Source organism: Macaca thibetana, chromosome Y (assembly GCF_024542745.1).
Source record: "Macaca thibetana thibetana isolate TM-01 chromosome Y, ASM2454274v1, whole genome shotgun sequence".
Lineage (NCBI taxonomy): Eukaryota > Metazoa > Chordata > Mammalia > Primates > Cercopithecidae > Macaca > Macaca thibetana.
This window is the reverse complement of record NC_065599.1, coordinates 7,127,283-7,146,439: the sequence shown is the minus strand read 5'-3', so window position 1 is coordinate 7,146,439 and position 19,157 is coordinate 7,127,283. Positions and strand designations below refer to the sequence as shown.

The 19,157-nt window shown below is 39.7% G+C and overlaps 1 protein-coding gene across 3 annotated transcripts in view; it reads left to right on the top strand.

Annotated features, from left to right (window-relative positions):
• Nucleotides 1–12,391: 12,391 nt before the first annotated feature.
• The window catches only part of LOC126947159 (neuroligin-4, X-linked-like), a 324,049-nt gene continuing 317,283 nt past the window's right edge, over nucleotides 12,392–19,157 (top strand). The window contains exon 1 of one of the 3 annotated variants that reach the window (XM_050777831.1): nucleotides 12,392–12,824. The gene's annotated coding sequence lies outside the window, so the exon portion shown is untranslated. Of the gene's footprint in view, nucleotides 12,825–14,755; nucleotides 14,829–14,851; nucleotides 15,084–19,157 lie in introns of those variants that run through there. The other 2 variants (XM_050777834.1, XM_050777833.1) reach the window with 2 other exon arrangements.

Sequence of the window (19,157 nt, the reverse complement as noted above, 5' to 3'; positions counted from 1 at the left end):
GCATCATGTTTATTCTCTCCACAATGATGTGAGCTTCAAAGTGAGTTCTTCCCCACTGGAGTCTTCAGATGAGACCTGAGCCCTGGCTGGCACTTTGATGGCAGTAAAAAACAAACAAACAAACAAACAGACAGACAAACAAAAAACACCACTCCAATCCCCTCATGCCTCACCTCCAACACTGAGGATTACAGTTCAACTTGATATTTGGGCAGGCACACAGATCCATGCCATATCACGATATCTGAATAAATTATTTGGAATGATTTATCTATTACCCCTCACAAATTATTTATATTATGAATCATTTGTGTATATCAATATTGAACTCATAAAGCATTTTTTTATTCTTTGGGTTATAATACAATACTGCTTTATTTACTCAGCTGCTCAAAGGGATGCAACAGTGGCCACTGGGAGCTCTTTTGGTTGGCTTTTCTGCCCCTTTGATATGATCCTATCATTGCATTTCGTCTTTGCTTTTTTAGTACATTTTTACTTTCTGTAACTACATGACGCTCCAGGCTCATCTTAGATATTTCCTGCCCAAGTCCTAGAATCATTTATTTCTGTATTAAATCCCTGGATTCTTTTTTTGGAGAGTAGTATTAGAAACCAAAATCAGAGCACTAGGTGTGTTTATTGGTACTTAGATGTTGTGGCTTTTAGATTTCACCAAATGTTTTTAATTATCATGATCATTCCATTATCAACAAGTGCCAGGAAAAATACAGCATAGTAGTGCATGACTCTGTGGTTTTATGCATTTCATGTAGGTTTTATTCCTATAATATTATTGGCTAGTACCAACCAATAGCTAAATTTCAATAACCGATTAGACAGTCTTTAATAATCTATGACAGGGTGTTAGATTAACTGCTTGATATGTTTTGGCTGTGTCCCCAACCAAATGTCATCTTGAATTGCATCTCCCATAATTCCTACACATCATGGGAGGGACACCATGGGAGCTAATTGAATCGTGGTAGGTCATTCCCATGCTATTCTTGTGATAGCGAATACGTCTCATAAGATCTGATGATTTTATAAAGGGGCATTCACCTAAACAAGCCCTCTTGGCCGCCACCATGTAAGAAGTGCCTTTGTTTTTCCTTCATCTTTTGCCATGATTGTGAGGCCTCCCCAGCCATGAGGAACTGTTAGTCCATCAAACCTCTGTCCTTTACACATTACCCAGTCTTGAGTATGCCTTTATTAGCAGCATGAGAACAGACAAATAGACTGATTTTATACGTACTAGATCCCCCCCAAATTATTGCAAATGATTTTTTTTTTCAACAAAATGAACTAGATCTGGTTGAAGTGGCTACTTGGCATCAGATTGATTATTTTAAAAATCCACTAGTTTGATTAAGGATAAAATTCTAGCATTATACTGCCAAGGTGTATTTATGTAGTTTCACTAAAGCCCAACAAGTGCAAGCAACAGAGACAGTGATGAGTGGGCATTCTAATTGGTTTTCATGGCAATGAGAGAAAACCCATATCAGGGGATGACAAAACATATGGCTAAACCTAAGGACAAGCTCAGAAATTTGAAGTTAATTCTCAGTGAGTCACTGGAATCAGCCCAGAGACAAAATGTCTCAAAGCATGAAAAAGCATTGCAGTGCAGAAGGTGAGAAAAGCTGCTTTGGGGAAAGTTACAGTTATCCAAGAAGCTAGGCATAACTGCTGTGCTCAGAATCCCTCTCCCTACAAAATTTTGTGCAATGAAATTGAATTCCCCGTATAATATTAAGAGGTAGACCCTTTAAAAGGTGGTAAGTTATCTTATGAATGGAATTGGTGCTCTCACCAAAGAGGCTTTCAGGATCCCTTTGTCTCTTCTGGTACATGAAGACACAGAGCAGCAACCATCATCTTTGAAGGAGAGAACCCTCTGCATGTGCTCGATCTGCTTGTGCCTTGATCTTGGACATCTAGGCTTTAATAAATTGCCATGGTTTATAAATTACTCAGCCTAAGGCAATCTGTAATTGGAGCCCAAATTGAATAAGAGAGTGGCTTATCGGAAATATGGAAATACGTTCTCATTAACCAAGAATGGAAAGTCCACAGCAAGATTAAATACATCAGGAAGCAGGACATCATTGACCTCAGCCCGATATATTTTGTATATTTCTACTTTTTTCTACAGTCAATGAGTCAATAAATGTAGGTGACCACAGATCTATCTGCTCAAATTTGATCCTGAAGGTGGATGTATGGAGTTTCACTAGGTGAGAGGAAAGAAGGGTCATACTGAAAACCAGCTCCTGATACAAGGTCAACTGGAAGCAGAGTTGGTGTGAAAGATTCTGGGGTATGTGGCATAAATGGGTTTGCCAGATAGAAGTCTAAAATGCTGAGTTTCATTTTTTTTTTCTTTTAGACAGAGTCTCACTCTTCAACCAGGTTGTTGTGCAGTTGTGTAAACTCAGCTTACTGAAACTTCCACCTCCCAAGTTCAAGTGATCCTTCCACCCCAGCCTCAGCACAAGTAGTTGAGACCACAGGTGCACATCACAACACCCAGCTAATTTTTTGTGTTTTGGATAGAGACGGGGTTTCACCGTGTTGCCTTGTCTGGTCTCAAACTCCTGACTTCAAGTGATCTGCCTGCCTTGGCCTCCCAAAGTGCTAGGATTACAGGGGTGAGCCATTATGTCCTACCCTAGTTGCATTTGAATTTGAGATAAACAAAGAAAAAAACAGGGCATAATTATATGTCAAATATTGCACGAAATATACTTTCACTAAAGTTTTATTTTTATGTGTCCTGTATTTTTAGCTGTTAAATCTGGCAACCCTAGGCTGAGATGCCTGTGCTAACATCTGGTCCACCTACCTCTTAGATAGATACTTGTGTGGTTATAAGCTATCTATTCATGTGGTTATAAGCTGACCACTCCACTTCTCTCAGACAACTTCCTTACATAGTTTTCCTATGACAAAGCTCCTGTCTTAATACTGCTCATCTTCTCAAAGATGAATTTAAAAAAATACATTAAATGTGGATTAATATGTAATCCACAAGACATATTAATTAGGGCACTTCCTGTGTAAGTAACATAAACCCAGTTAAATAAGCTCAATCAAAAGAAAACAGAAAAGGAAATTTTTTCAAGGACACAGAATGTCTCAGAGGTTCCAAGGGCAGTTTATCAAAATGAATACTGTCCACTAAAAATGCATGTCTACCTAGAACCTGGGAATGTGACCTTATTTGGAAACAGGGACTTTGCAGATGCAATTAAGGTAAGGATGAAGATGAGATCATACCAGATTAAGGTGGGTCCTCAGCCAAATAAGAGTATCCTTACAAAAGACAGAAAAAGACACATGAAGACACATACAGAGGAGAAGGCCATGAGGAGATGGAGGAAGAGACTGGAGTGATGCAGCCACAAATCCAGAGATGCCTGGGGCCACCAGGAGCTGGGACAGAGAGGAAGGATCCTCCCCTAAAGCCTCCAGAAGGCAAACAGCCAGGCAGACACCTTGATTTCAGACATCTGGTCTTGAGAACTAGGGGAGCGTAAATGTCTTTGGTTTAAGCAGCCCAGCTTAAGGTAATCTATTACGGCAGGTCTAGGAAATGCATACAGGTAAGAATGTGATGAGGCTGTGTGTGGTGGTGCACTTTAGTTATTTTAGCACTTTGGTGGTGCTGAAAAGCCAGAGGTTCCTGTGAAGTCAAGAGTTTGGGAGCAGCCTGGGCAATCTAGTGGGACCCTGTCTTTATATTACATTAATGCAAAAGTAATTGTGGTTTTTGCCATTAAAACTACTTTTGCACCAACTTAACAACAATTATGAAATAGCTGGGCTTGGTGGCACATGCCTGTAGTCCCCAGCTACTGCGGAGGCTGAGGCAGCTGGATCACTTGAACCCAGGAATTCCAGGTTGCAGTGAGCTATGATAATGCCTCTGCACTCCAGCCTGTGAAACAGAGCAGAATCTGTCTCTGAAAACAAAACAAAACAAAACAAAACAAAACAACAACAACAAAAAACGGCCATAAAAAAAAAAAAATATATGATGAAGATCTAGAAGGATGTGCAGCCTATCTCTTTGTCATTCATTACATTTCTGTCTTCATACCTACTTCCTCCATTTTCCACTGGACAAGGTGAAAAAGCATGACTAGGAAGTCCCCTTAATTTACCTGATGCCCATCTACTTTTCTACAGCCATGGTTAGCTGTGTACATGACTGTGTCTCACAGTTGTGAGACAGATTTCCAGGGAATGCATACCCATAGGCCAGCTTAGCTTAGATGCTAACTCTTGTACCAAGCAACATGGCCAGAAGATGAAAATCTTTCTGGGTGAAGCTAGAAACTCCTATTTTAATTCTGAGCCTGTATGACCAGATGCTTTGGAGGCCAGTCAAATCCGTCCTGCAGGCAAGAGCTTCTTCAACTTCGGTGTTTATTGCAAATCACCACAGAGCATGTTAAAAGGCAAATTTGACACAGTTGACCTGGTGTGGGGGTCCAAAGTTATGCATTTTAAATAGGTTTCCAGATATTAATAACACCCATGATATCAGACCCAGGACTATAATCTGTTTAGCAAACTACCAAAACTTTAGATCTTTTTGTGTATTTGAAGGAAAAGAACAAGTATATTGCATGGGTCCAAGTGTTCTTTACATAATTTTAGTCATGACTATTCTAGGAAAATATTACCAGGCTCCTAATATGCCAGTGCTTTATAATGGACCAACCCTCACTCAAAGTAATCCTATTTGTATTTATACCTATGTTCCATCTGGTCTGTTTCCACTTGTATATATACACACACATGTGTTCTTGTCACATGCAATAGAGTATTTGCAACACATTCCCTCTCTTCTCAAAGAATCATACCTGAAAAAAAAAACAAAAGGTGTATTTTGAGATGATTCCAATACAGACCTTGAGTTTGAAAGCATAAAAGAGAGCCATTGTCTTAGATTTTTTTTCTCAACCTAATTTTATTTCAACTAAAATTTGTAAACTGTACTGCATTCACCAGAGATGGTGTATATGCTTATATGGCTATATCTGACACTGGTAATTAACAAGAGAGAAGGCTATCTGCTTGAGCGTTGATAAATAAAACACACTAATGCTACCTCCTATCATGTCTTCCCCCCATGTTAAATGTCTCTTTTTAAAAATATAGATTATTTCAAGTACAAAGGAAGAAAGCAGGAAGAGAGTCTATGTGCACATACACAACAGAGATATGATCAAGCACAAATCAACCATTCTGGGAATATAAATTGCTCTGTATGATATACATATATAGAGATACAAAAATATAGATATAGATATAGATAAATCTTTACATATCAATATATAGATATAACTATACATATAGACAGATACCTCCGTATCTCTACAGATGTCTATAGAAGCTACAGATATACATATATTTTTCTACAGACATCTATAGAAGATGCAGATATCTATAGAGATAGAGGTACAGATATATATTGAAATACACATAGCAATCTTTATAAACACCTATTGTAGAGAGATAGATGTATGAATCTATATAGATCTTTCTATATATCTATTTCTAAATATATCTCTCTCTATATATATGTGTGTATATGTGTACATATATGTGTGTGTATCAATAATTCCAAGGTCCCAATTAATTTGGAGAAAGATTTGTGTATATTTGCATACTTTTAAAGTATAGTACATGTATCATTCATCAAAGAGACACACACATTGTAAAAGATTTTCATTAAAAAGTCTTAGGCAAGAATGTTGGTACAGTCTCTGTATAATGTCATTTAAAAATGAACTCTATTTAGGGTCTCTTATTTGAAATTCAATATCCTTCATTTTCTTACAAAAGCAATAGTTAATGGATTTCTCACCATCGATGAATGTTACATAATTAGTGGTGTATTATGGGTTTGAAATAACAGATGTCAGAAGGATAAAGCCTTCAAGGAAACCAAAATAGACTCTTGCCCACAAAGATATCTTTATTCCCATTCATCAGATGCAAAACTTGAATTAAGGACCTGTACAACCTTCTTACTGGAAAACATCAAGTTAAAGTATTTCCTTCAAGGTTTATTAATCTTATAAAATACTTTCCCTACAAAACCAAGGGGAATAAACAAGATCATCTCTTGTCTTGTCCAACTGCATTTCTGTAAATACGTTTATATGTTAAAAAAAGTACTTACATCAACTATTTCAAGAAAATCTCATTTAATTGACAGATGTTAATTTTAAATTTATGATAATTCAACTTAAACTGGTCTGGAGTTTACTTGACATTATTGAAAGAAAAAGGTTTATTTAGCAACAGAATGGAATTTGCTAAACTTTAAGGGTGCAAACATTTCTAAGGTCTACAGCATATTACTCTTATTTACTATGTTGTTAATTGTCTTACACTTTAATCTAGACTTTAAATCCTATTTGGGACTAATACTCCTTAAATGTTTTCTAAAAAACAGAGTATGTTGTTTATCCTAGTTTATGATTTACATATAGATAATATATAATTCATATATTATATATTTTCATTATATAATATCTATATTCATATGTGGCTATAGATAGATATAGGTATCAAAACAGATATTATACAAATATTACTTTTTGTCCTATTATTTCTGATGTATATTAAACCTTATGCTCTGAACTGGCCTCATATAATTGTGAAACCGAAGGTATTTATCATCAACATGTTGCATAGATTTTTTTCTAAAATGGTGCCTACAACAGCAATTAAAAGTAAGAAACACCATGAATAAAATAACAGATACATAAAAATAAAACAAGAAAATTCTTTGGATTAGAAGGACCATGAGGTAAAGAATTAGCTATGTGAGAGCAAAAACTATGTCTTATTTATCCACCTTTAGTATTTTGCAGAGCTTGTGAAACAAGCAACAGTTCTCACATTCATGCTTAGTGAATAAGAGAATAAAAACAACAATTTAAGTGGTTTACAAAAAAGTAAACCACTTAAAAATGACCCACCGTGAATCACGAGGTCAAGAGATTGAGACCATCCTGGCCAACACGGTGAAATCTCGTCTTCACTAAAAATTAGCTGTGCATGGTGGTGTGCACCTGTGGTTCCAGCTACTTGGGAGGCTGATGCACACAGGAGAATTGCTTTAACCTGGGAGGCGGAGGTTGCAGTGACCTGAGATCCCACCACTGCACTCCAGCCTGGCAAAACAGTAAGGCTCAGTCTCAAAAATAAATAAATAAATAAATAAATAAATAAATAAATAAATAAATAAATAAATAAATAAATATTCCACCACAACGCCGCTATTTCTGAATTTTTCTTATTTTTTTTTCCTTTCACAGTAAGACTATAATTATGATTTCAACTTCCTCTTCAGATCCCCAGTCACGAATCTTTGTAACATATTCAGCTGAAGGCTGTCAATATTCTACTGATTCCAAAATGCAATGGTACTCTCCGGTTGTCCTTCACTGTTAAAATCTCTGAAGACCTTGACATAATTGACCCTGCCTACTCCTTGTGCAGGTTAAAGTCCTTCATTGAGTTCCATGCCATGTTTTCTCTTACCAGAGATCTTTGGCAGATGGGACAATGATTCTATTTCATGTTGCTATTGAGATCCTACCCAGTGACACTTCCTCCAAAGATTTGCCTTTCCTTTTAAGTGAACAATTTCTCTATTTTACAGCAAAATGTTAAGTGTAATATCCATAGGGTTTGTGCTCAGATCTACAGATCCTACCTTAAGATCCCTACTCAGGTCAAATCTCCTGTCCCAAAGATCTCAGGTCTGTAGGTCATTGGTATTTCTATGATCCAGTAGCATCTCATTTTTCTTTCCATACAAGTGACTTTGGGTGAATGCAGTCTCATTCATCTTAGCCTTCCCATCTCACCATGTCAAGGCTATCTTTAGTCTCTTCTTATTTTAGGATTCCATCCCATTTTTACTCAACTTTTGCAACTATGCATATAGTCAAATGCCATCCATAGTGAAAAAAATATTTACTACTACTGTGAAATTTCACTACTACTGTGTATTTCACAGCTAATACCCAAATTTATGAATGCTGCAGTCTCACCGTCCTCTTTTGTTCTAGCATGTCTCAGCCCTTAAATTCCCTCAGAGTAAATTATCTGAAAGGTAATCTCTGCCACCATCCCCTACTAACACCCCTAAGGATTCCAGCCAATGAATATGCATCAACCTCTGTAATCCAGCCTTCTTAGTCTCCTCTTTGAATGATAAGAGCCTACAAGCAGCTTACCACCATTCTTGTTCTCAGTGTTTAACTTGAGGATTATCTAAAAATACAACCTCATGTAGCAGGGTGGCTCCCCATATGCAGGTTCTCAGAACTCACTCAAGACCTGTTAAGTTTGAATCCTGGTGCTTAGCTTTAGAGCCATGGATTTTGTAACCATCTTCCTGGGTCATCCTTGTGCACCTTGAAGTTCCAAAGCCTCTACTCACTCCATATGTATTTCTCTTCCCCAGATTTCATTAACTTGGAATAATTTTCCATATCTACTCTCCAATTCCCCAGAAAACCCTTGTTAATCTGTGAACCTTTTCCTCACTATCAGAGTAGGATGCCTGTTATGCCTTCTGTATGCTTTGGAGATGGCATATATCACACATTGAGTTGCATTTTAATAACAGAAGAGTTTAATTTATTCCCTTATTAGAGTTTAAGCACCTTTTATATTATACATATTTATCTCTCCAATAAAAATTAATAATTAGTAACATGGCATATATTATTATTGCACTAACAATTATCCTACTGAAAATATTTCTGTTTCAATTTGACTGTATTAGGAGAGTCAATAGAAATCAGTAGTGCCCTGTAGTGTATCTGGCTTCACCAGTATTGTATTTTGGGTTCTACATATTGATCCCATACAAGCATTAACATAATAGTATGTATGAATATATGTATGTTCATAATAGTATGAACATAGCAATATGTAGAATGCAGTTGATGAAGACACTGAAATGGAAAATCAGAGAGAACAAGTAATATGGTATAGATAATGTCTCGTGTTTTTTCCAGTTCTTTGTACCAAACCAAGCTTATATATCCTTCTAGGAACCCTGCTGTTTTATTTCATTTTATGACTCCTCTTAGCTCCCACATCTCACCATACTCCACAATTAGATTTCAAGTGTAAACATGAATAATGATATCTTTATGTCTTTCAGGAATCCTGTTTGTTAACCTCTGAAGCTCTTCTGTCTGTATTGTAATCATGTGACTCAGCTGTTAAGAATTGGTGTTTTAGGTCCTATCCTGGTCACTTATGAGGGATTTTGGATTAGGGAAAATTATAAACTCATAACATCTTATATTTACTTTTTCTTACAAGCATAATTCCATTTGTCTAAGATGCTTTCTAATTTCTTTAAAATTTTTTAAGGGAGGGTTTCATTCTGCAACCCAGTCTGGGGTACAGTGGTGTGATCACGGCTCACTGCAGCCTCAATCTCTCTGGCTCAAGTGACCTAACCTTCAGCCTCCTGAATAGCTGGTACCACACGGGTGCACTATCACTCTTTTTAAAATTTTTTGGTAGAAGTAGGGTCTCACTACATTGCCCAGGCTGATATCGAACTCCTGGATTCTAGTGTTCCTCCTGCCTCAGCCTCCCAAATTGCAGAGATTCCAGGCATGATCCACTGCTCCTGGCCTTTTTTTTTTTTTTTTTTTTTTTCTTTCTTTATTTCTTTTTCTTTTTTTAAAGAAATTAATCATTTATTTTTAAAAAGTCTTAATGAGATAATTCAGATAGAAGTGACTTGTCTGGTCTTTCCCAGGTCACATGTCTCAGGGAAGAGATATGCTACCCAACCAATGCACCCACAAACTAAACTAAGCATTCAGATTTTGCCCAAAAGCTGCCTCCCAATCTCACTTTATCATGCTTCCTTAAGGTATTTAGAAGTGATGTCTCTCCACACCAACATTCCCTCTCCTGCCCTCTCCCCCTCCCCTCCTTTCCTCTCCTCTCCCTGTTCCCCTTCCCTCCCCTTCTTTTCTGCCCCTTCCTTTTCCCCTTTTCTCTTTCTCTGTCTGTCTCTCTCATTCAGGGCTTCATTTGTTGCATCCATTCTTGTAGCAACCTTACAAACATTTTCTTTGTTTTCCATATAGGCCCTCTTCAACTAGTTCTGCATGTTGCCATCACAGTGGTTGTCCTAAAAAATAAATCTGATTATTTCTTCTCCTCTCACTGCAGAAAATATGTTACTGGCTTTCCCACTGCCTACTGAATAAATTCCACCTTTTCAGCATGACACCAAAACTCTTCACAATTAGGTCTCTAATCCTTTCCTCACTACGTTCTTTTTAAGTTCAATGTCCTGCCATGCCAAACCATCCCTATTTCTAGATCTCCACACATACAGTATTGTTGTGATGTCTTTATCCACAGATCTTTCCTCAACTTCTTCACCCAGTCAGTGTCGATGTACCATTCCTTCCCTACTCAGAATGTTCTTCCTTTGCAAACCTTTCCTTAATCATTTTCACCTCTGTGGGTCCCTATTAATTTACATGTATTCCTTGTACACACCTTCTTGTAATCACATTTTTTTTCTCATGCTTTTGGTTATTTTGTCTACTAGATTGTATGCTTTCTCAAAAATAAATGAATGAGTCTCACTCACAGATGTATGTCTGTGCTTAGGACTGTGTCAGTGCTAAAAAAAACCATGAACTTATGAGTAAGTCAATGAATTAATACACTCTTGGCAAAGTCCATAACTTTGTGGCCCGTTATAAATCATTGTGTTTAAGTTGAGGTTCTTGTTTAGTTTAGGACATAGATATCTATACATAGTCCATATATCTACATATATATGTCTACATCCACGTATATGACTGATTTGGGGGAAAAGCTATATCTATAAAAAATACTATTATGTTAATGGGTCTTCAATAGGTACACAATAATGGAAAAAAGTATATGTATATTTATAAATATCCAATAATGGGAATGCATACACATATATGTATGTATGGATATACATTTTTCTATTATTGGGTATAGATATCTATTAATAGATAAGTGTATATCTATGTACCAATCTTGTTGGCAAAGGGTGCTTTCATACATACTATCTCATGTAGTCCCCACAAGAGAAAGCAACCCACAGGAAAGATAATAATAATGTCAGCTCAGCAGAGTCGCAGAACATAACTGACTTTACAACTAGGCAAGTTTATAAGGATAGAGTCTTAACATCAAACCAGGTCCCCGAATTCGTGTCCATCATTTTCCCCATTATTGCTCATGCTGTCCAAAATCCTTTGCATCATCACGGAAGGCTTCATGCTTAGGTTTACTGTCTAAAGCAGAAGCAATTAGGAAAATGTCCTATGTGTTGGGGACATTATCTTTTTCCTTCCATAAATTAATTAATGGAGCATGAAATAATTTTAAGAGAAGCTAAGTTTTATTACCAGGCAGAGTAAAAGTAATCACTACGAAATATTGTGAAGATAAGCAGGTCCTGCACATTAACTCAGCTAATCAATACAACAATGTTACATGGAGATTATCTGTTCCATTTTACAGAAGCAGAAATGGAGGCAAACATTAAAATTCACACCTAAGGTCACAGGCAACTTAAACCCAAGCAATGTGATTTTAGAATCCCTGTTCATTGTTACAACATTCTATGATGTCATCTGATCTTTGCATTGCCAATTTAAACCCATCTTTCTTCAATCCAACTTTAAATACCCGGAACTTTAAGTATTGTCAATTTCAAGCCAACATTCTCCAACCCAATTTTAAATACAAGTCTTATACCCTCCTCCTCCTCCCCTGCAACTTGAAACTCCCCGGGAAGATAACCTACTGGACTTGGGAAATGAGGAGTATTTAGAAACAAATGCCTCGTGCTGGGCACATCTCCTATATTTTATCAAAATCATGGAAGTGTAAGAATAGAAATAAACAAAAGCCTTCATTCTTTCCCTTTCAACCATGCCTAGGGCATAAAAAGCTCCTATACTTTACAGAGCTGCGTTCCAATTTTTGCTGTTCTTAAAACATTTTTTTTACGTTATTACTTCCCAATTGACTCACAGTAACGCAGACACAGGGACTGCTGGAGATCGTGACCTTAAACAATTAAAGATGTTTGCACCTACTGCAGCTTGTTTGGTGCGAAGGGTACCTAGAGAGTCCTAAAAAAGCAAAGAGAAAGAAGATTTGCTGTGAGCGTCTGGTGCGGTGGCACCGTGCGCCATGCCCACCTGCTCTATCTGCAGGGTAGCCGGAATCTCTCCGTTACAGATGGTTAGCACTGGGATTAGCTGCCCTTTGCTTGAGGTTGTAGCTGCGGACATGATTTCTGTAGCTATGGGACCGACTCCGGAGATCTATTGGCTGCTGGCTTTGTAAATTTCATTCAGTTTGGTCCAATGGCAGAAGGAGAGCGCCAGAGGCTGCCGGACCTCTCTCCCCCTAGCTCTTCTTTTCTTGCAGAGACATTATTCTCTCATCTCTATCTCTCAGCACAGAGCTCTTATTCAGCCACTAGCTCGGCCCTTCCTGCTTCAACTGTAATCCTTGTTCTGCCCAGGGACACACTACTGACAGCACAAACAATGAATTTCCTCCAACCAGGCAATGTTGGTGGTTCTTGCATTCCTCTGGGTGAGCGAATCTAGTTGGAGGGTTCCAGAAGGGGAAGGCGCCTGGCTTTCAATACATTCTCCTGAATCATGCCTCGTTTCGGGTTCCCTAAGCAAATCTGGATGTGTAAAAAGAACTCTTAACGGCGATGCAGGTCTTCCACAGCTAAGGTAGGTGCAGTGTTAAGATGTGTCTCTCGCATATTATTATTCTTATTTTTAAAAGCCGTTTAAACAATTCTACTAGCAGTGGCTCTCCAGCAAAGGAAGGAAAGCCTCACTGGGGATATTTGAGCTTCACTTTATCTGATATTTATTTTTTCCTTTTATGATGATGATTATTATTGGAAAATTTGGACAGGACTCTTTCCCATCTGTCTAGCTCCATTTCTTAGGTGTGGATGGGAATGTGGACATCCATGTGCGGCTGCTACATGCAATCTCTCCATAGGAACATTTGGATTTATTTTCACTTAAAAATAAAAATCCAGACCACCGTTGTTTGGAAGCATTTTTCTACAATCAGCTATTTGAACGGCTCTGGGGCCGTGTGAGATGTTTTCAAAAAGTAGCGAGGCCTTCCATACAAATTAACAGAAGATTGTGGCGGGGAAAGGAGGGGGAAAATACACACACGCACACAGACACAGACACAGACACAGACACACACACACACACACACACACACACACACACACAGAAAAGGAGCAAAGCGCCAGGACTGGAGATGGTGAAAGCAGGAAGACTTCTGCAAACTGTGAGCATGGAAGGCTTTTATTCTCTTTTCTCTCCACCCCAAAGCTCCGTCTTTAAGGAAACTACAACCGCCTGGGGTGCTTATTATGGGAAGCTGGGGTTTGGGGGGCAGGGGGGGTGGCTGGTGCCATTAGCCAGAGAGAAAAAGGGAGAAACACCTTGGTTGGGGTTGCATTAAGATTTTTTTTCCCCTCCTTCATCTCCTGGCCTAGAATAAGATAAGGCTTGGGGGATGCAAGAAATAATCCAAGTGATTGATTAGACCAGGCTTGGCTTGGGTAAGAAATAATGCAAGAAATAATCCAAGTGATTGATTAGACCGGGCTGGGTAACGATTGGGGCGCGCTGGAAACCCTGCGTGAAGATGAAATGACTGCAGCTCCGCGCTGCTCCTCCAAACCCGGAAGCGGGCTCCAAGCACCCCTTCCCCGTTTGCGGGGCTTAGGAGGCGGGTGGGAGGGGTGAGGTAAGCCGCACAAATGGGGCAGAGCTGGTGGTTTTGCTTCTTCGGAAGATTTTGAGTGTGGCCTGGACCTTTTGATACGGGTGCAGGGCGGTTTGCAGTTGCCACCCTGTGCACAGTCTCTGAACTGCCCGCTGTTTGGGAGGAGCAGAAAAGTTGGAAGCCGAGAGGACAGGCTCCCGGAGCCCTCGTCTGGTTATCAGTGGATCCGGAGCCGTGGTCGGTGCTCACCTAGAACACCCTTTCTCCGAGTGGGGGTTGGGAGGAGTGTTAAGCCTGTCGGGCACTGGGTCTGCCATCACTAAGGCAGGGATGGAGGAGGGGTCTGAGGAATCTGTTCCAATAGGCGCACCACCCCCACAGCCCTAGAAATGGCAACCACCACCCGCTCCTTCCACCTATCCCATCCTATCTCAGGACTCTCTGCTGTCCCGGGCAGATTTCATCTGGTCTCTTCTCCAGCCCCTACCCACCTCCCAATTCCCGCGCAGCTCGGCTGCGTTCTCTCCCTCTCTCCTGGGCGGAACTGATGGCGAAGATCCGCCAACCGCGCAGTTGGAGGCAGGAGAGACTGTGGCGGGTGAGCTAGGGGCTGCTAGACAAAGCAGGGAGAGAGGGAAGTTCATCCCAGTCCCCTCCCCACTGCCGCGGCTGGGGCAAGCCAACCCGCGCCTGCAACGTCTTGGCTTGATTTGCAGATGTGCGGGCCGGGATGGCGTGCGGAGATGGAGGTAGGTGCCACTGGGCTGCAGATGATTCGTGGGTTGGGGGCTTGCTGTGGGAGGAGAGGCTCAGGTTCCGGCCGGCGCCCTCCTCTCTGCGGTGACTCTCTCCGCCTATGGTTTTCCAGGAGGCGGGTCTACCACTGGACACTCATCCTTCAGTTGGTCTCCTGGACGCCCCGTCGTCCTCCTGCCCCCCAGCCTGACCTGGCTCTTTTGCCCCTGGGATAACCGGTAGGGCTGGGGTCCCTCAGCTGGGGTCTCCTGGGTGGAGCCGGGAGCTTTGCGCCTCGGGTATCTGGGCCCTGTGACCCTCGCAAATCTGGGTCCAGGCGTCCATTCTGGAGCTTAGTCGCCGCCAGACACAGCGCCCTTTCTACCCGGAGCAGTGGGGGCGGAAGCGGGGGATGGGGGATCAGGCCAACCCTTGCTCCCCTTGAGGCCTGACCAGGACCACCCTAGGAACGGATGTCTCGCTCGGAAAACCAGGTGCGCCCGGAGGATGTCCTCCGCATCATACTCCTCCCCTTCCTCAGATGGCTTTCTCTTTTCTTTCCTTTTCTTTCATTCCCTCCCTGCTCCCTTCCCCCTCCCTCCTTTCCCCTTCCTCCCTCCCCCTTCCCCCCTCCTCTCTCTCTCTCTCTCTCTTTCTTTCTTTTTCTTTTCTTTCTTTCATTCTTTTTTTTTTGTACCGAGGATTTCCTTTAATCTGGCTTCTTCCACACCTCTACCGCATGTGTGGGCCTCTTTTCACGTATGCACGGCTACTACCTTGGGATGGAGGGGAAGCCGGTGTAGGAGGCAGCGTGAAAGGGTACTAGGAGGTGGCGGCGGGGTTTTGGCCTGGGCGATGCGCCGGTGCTTGCAGCCCGCTTGGACGCTGGGATCCCGCGTCACGAATTCAGCCCAGGGCTTGGGCGAGTCTGCCTGGAGCGAGGACGGAGGATCACAATCTACCCTTTGGACCCAACTTAAGAAATTTGGGGTGGGGATTGGGTAGGGTTTTGAAATTAAAGGGTGATGTCCTTGAGAGCTGAATCCACGGGGTGGTAGTATGGCTTATTTTTATTTTTATTTTAAAATTATTTTTAATTATTTTTAATTTTTTATTTTATTTTATTTTATTTATTTTATTTTCTATTGTTCGTTTTCTTTTTGTGGGGAGTGGGGGGCTTTTTTTTTTTTTTTTTTTTTTTTTTTTTTTTTTTTTTTTTTTTTTTTTTTCTGTGTACTCCAATCTTGCGCTTTTTGAAGGCATCTGTGGCCCGTAGGGTTTACATACGCGTTGCATTATGTTTTCTTAAAAGGGGGGTGGTGTGCGTGAGCTTCCATTTCAGAATCAGTCGTTCCTGTGATGTGAGGGAGGCAAAAGCAAAAAAACGAAAAAGCAAAATAAGAAGTTTAGGGAGACTTCTTTATTCCCACGAAGCGGAATTGCCGGTTTGTGTGGTCCTTCTGGGAGGACAACATAGAAGTGCTTGTTTCAGAAATCCTGGGTAGCTTTTTCCTTCTGCAACTAGAAATTAAATGGCCAGGGTGCAAACACCTACCTGACTTTCATGAAAACAAGGAGGCAGAAACTCCAAGAGACCTGCTTGGTTTCAATGAACGCACTGAGCCTTTTTCTAGAGGATGACAGAGCTGGGAGAAATCAGATCGCAAAGAAGTCTGCAGTTTTGTGAGGGCAGATTTGGAGAGTGGAGAATTATTTCATACCTTTAGTTGGCAGTGGAGAAGATGTTAGCAGTAATCCATTAAATCCTCAGCATAGATTTTCCTGTGGAAATAAGCAAAATGTTAGGGGTTGGGAGGATGGCTATATAGGAATTTCATGGAGACCTCTGCAAGGATGTGTTTTCTCAGATTATAAATTCAGTGTTTTATTACTCAATGCAATGAATTCAGTCTACAGATACATGCATTCTATATTTCTCTGTGTGTGTGTATACATGTAATACATATACACACATATACATGGCCTTTTTAAAGAGTGTCTTTGACATGTAAAAACATAATCCAGGCTATTGTAGGAAGTGGAAAATTTCCTCATCAGTTTTCAATCAGTGGATTAAAATGGGAGGCTTGATTTTGTGTGTGTGTGTGACACTAGAATGATAATTGCATTTTGATAATAATGCCTGTGCTTGGATACCATTTTAAAGGTGCTTTGATGTTTTCTTCTCCGGCGAAAGAATTTTTCTTTTCTTTGTGTTCTATTTAAATAAACTAATGCCTCATATACAGTAGGCCCTAAAACTAGTAACCTAGCTGATTTTTACCCAAACCTAAGAATATAACAGATACCTGATAAGGCACTGGTAGTTGCATAAGGCAGATAATGAAGTTATCTCGATGCTGTAAAATTTGCAAGGAGACTTGAAGGAATTTGAAAGTAATTCCTTTCAAATTACTGGAATGTAGACTAATGGTAAGCATATAGATTTTTTTTTTAATTTGTGAATTTGGCTTTTTCATTTTTGCGTGTGTAGTAATTTGTGGAAAGCTTATAGTCTCTCCATAAAGTTGGAAGTCTTGACACAGTCACACCAGAAAATTGTTTTCACAAGTGCAGGGGTCTCTTTAAAATCGCTATGGAATATTGTGCTTTTATTTCTGCACAACAAAAAAGGTTCTCACAAAAGTAAACTTCAAGTACATGACAGAATGGCCTTTGTTTTACATTCTTTCATTTCAATTGGTACTCCACACTTCAAACATTTCATAAAACTTTGAATATTGTCAATAATTCAACTTGTTGAGCGAATATTGCATTCAAATGACATAGCAATATAAAAATATTTTAAGTCCTTTAGTGTCCTCCTTCTGAAGATAGGCTTTTGTGGTGAAAATATACATAAATTCCAAATATGGTTAGAGCCAGTCTTAGGATGTGAATGTCAAGTTTAATAGACACAATTTTAGTTTATAAACCAGAATGTATTCTTTCTGTACTGCTTTCTGACTTTTAACAATACGTATTTTATTCTCAAAGGGGAAAAATATGTTTAGTTTAGCTCAAATCCATTGCCTTTTTTTTTTTTTTTTTTTGTCTGAGTACTGTACTTTTTCGGAGGAGACTTCACCTCCTACTTAATTATGTGAATGGATATTCAGACAGACTGTGCCTCTATTTTTTAAACCCCTGAGTTACCACTTTTAAGTCAAAGTTACAGCTTTTGCCCAGTCATTTAGAGGAAGTGAGAATGGGAATTGAAGCCCAGGCAATTGAGGCAATTAGGTCATCTGCTGTGCCCTCTACTACCATTCAGTTAACGAATGTTTTCCAGTTTCATCATTTTTCTCTAAACAACTTACGTCTGGACTTTGAAAGTCTCCACTGTTCTTTATTAAGTGAATGGCAGTGTAGGAAACCTCTTCTCATTTTTCTTGGGGCAGAGTAGCACAAATGAATGAGCAAGAAAGAAGGTGATACCTCCTAGCATTTTGTCATTGTGACATTTATAGGCTTTGAAAAAATGTATAGATGAAAAGGCTTTCTCTCTGCAGGTGGTTACATTAAACAAAAAATAAGTAAATAAAGAGCTCATAAAATCATTATAGGAGTGGAAGGTTGGTGGTGAAAAACAGTCCATCTACCTTGGGCTGAGATTTCAAACTTTAGACATTTCATGTTGAGTTCATGTGTCCCTGATGTATGCAAAACCCCTCCATATACCACATCTTCCTAAGGGCAGTGCTTTCTAAGTACCCAGAAATGGTACCCGATAGAGAGCAGGCCTAATCCCAATAACATTTTAAAAACTCTCTATATATAGAGAGAGTATATATATATATATATATATATATATAATGTTATATATATATATAATGTGTATATATATAACTATCTATAGAGTAAGATCTGTACCTTACTACATATAATATGCATAGTAATATATACTATAATAAGGTCTGTGTTTATAAAGGAAAGAAGTTTAAATGACTTGCAGTTCAGTATGGCTGGAGAGGCCTCAAGAAACCTACAATTATGGAGGAAGGAGAAGCAAACACATCCTTCACAGGATGGCAGGAAGGAAATGAATGAGAACTCAGTGAAGGGGAGAGCCCCCTATAAAACCATCAGATCTTGTGAGAACTTACTATCATGAGAATAGCCTTGGGGGAGCTGGCGCTATGATTCAATTATCTCCCACCAGGTCCCTCCCATGACAAATGGGGATTGTGGGAGCCGCAATTCAAGATGAGGTTTGGGTGGGGGACACAGTCAAATCACATCATAAGGTTTTATTTATTTAAGACAGGAAAAGAGTAATCCTCCATAATTTAGAAACAAGATGAAGTACAATGAACATATATAGTCTCATTAGTTGAAGAATACATTTCAAAGAGAGAAATGTTCACTTCATTATAGTGCTAATGAAGTGATCTAGGCTTTCACTGTTCTCTGGAAATGTGGAGAAGTGACTCAGGATTTTGTTTGGGTTGTTTTATTTAAAATGTGTATTATATAAAGAAATCATGGTTTGTCAAAGTATCAGAATGCTATTTTTGGCTTGCAGTGGGACTTTCTTAGATCCACCTGTTAATATCACTGATCATTTT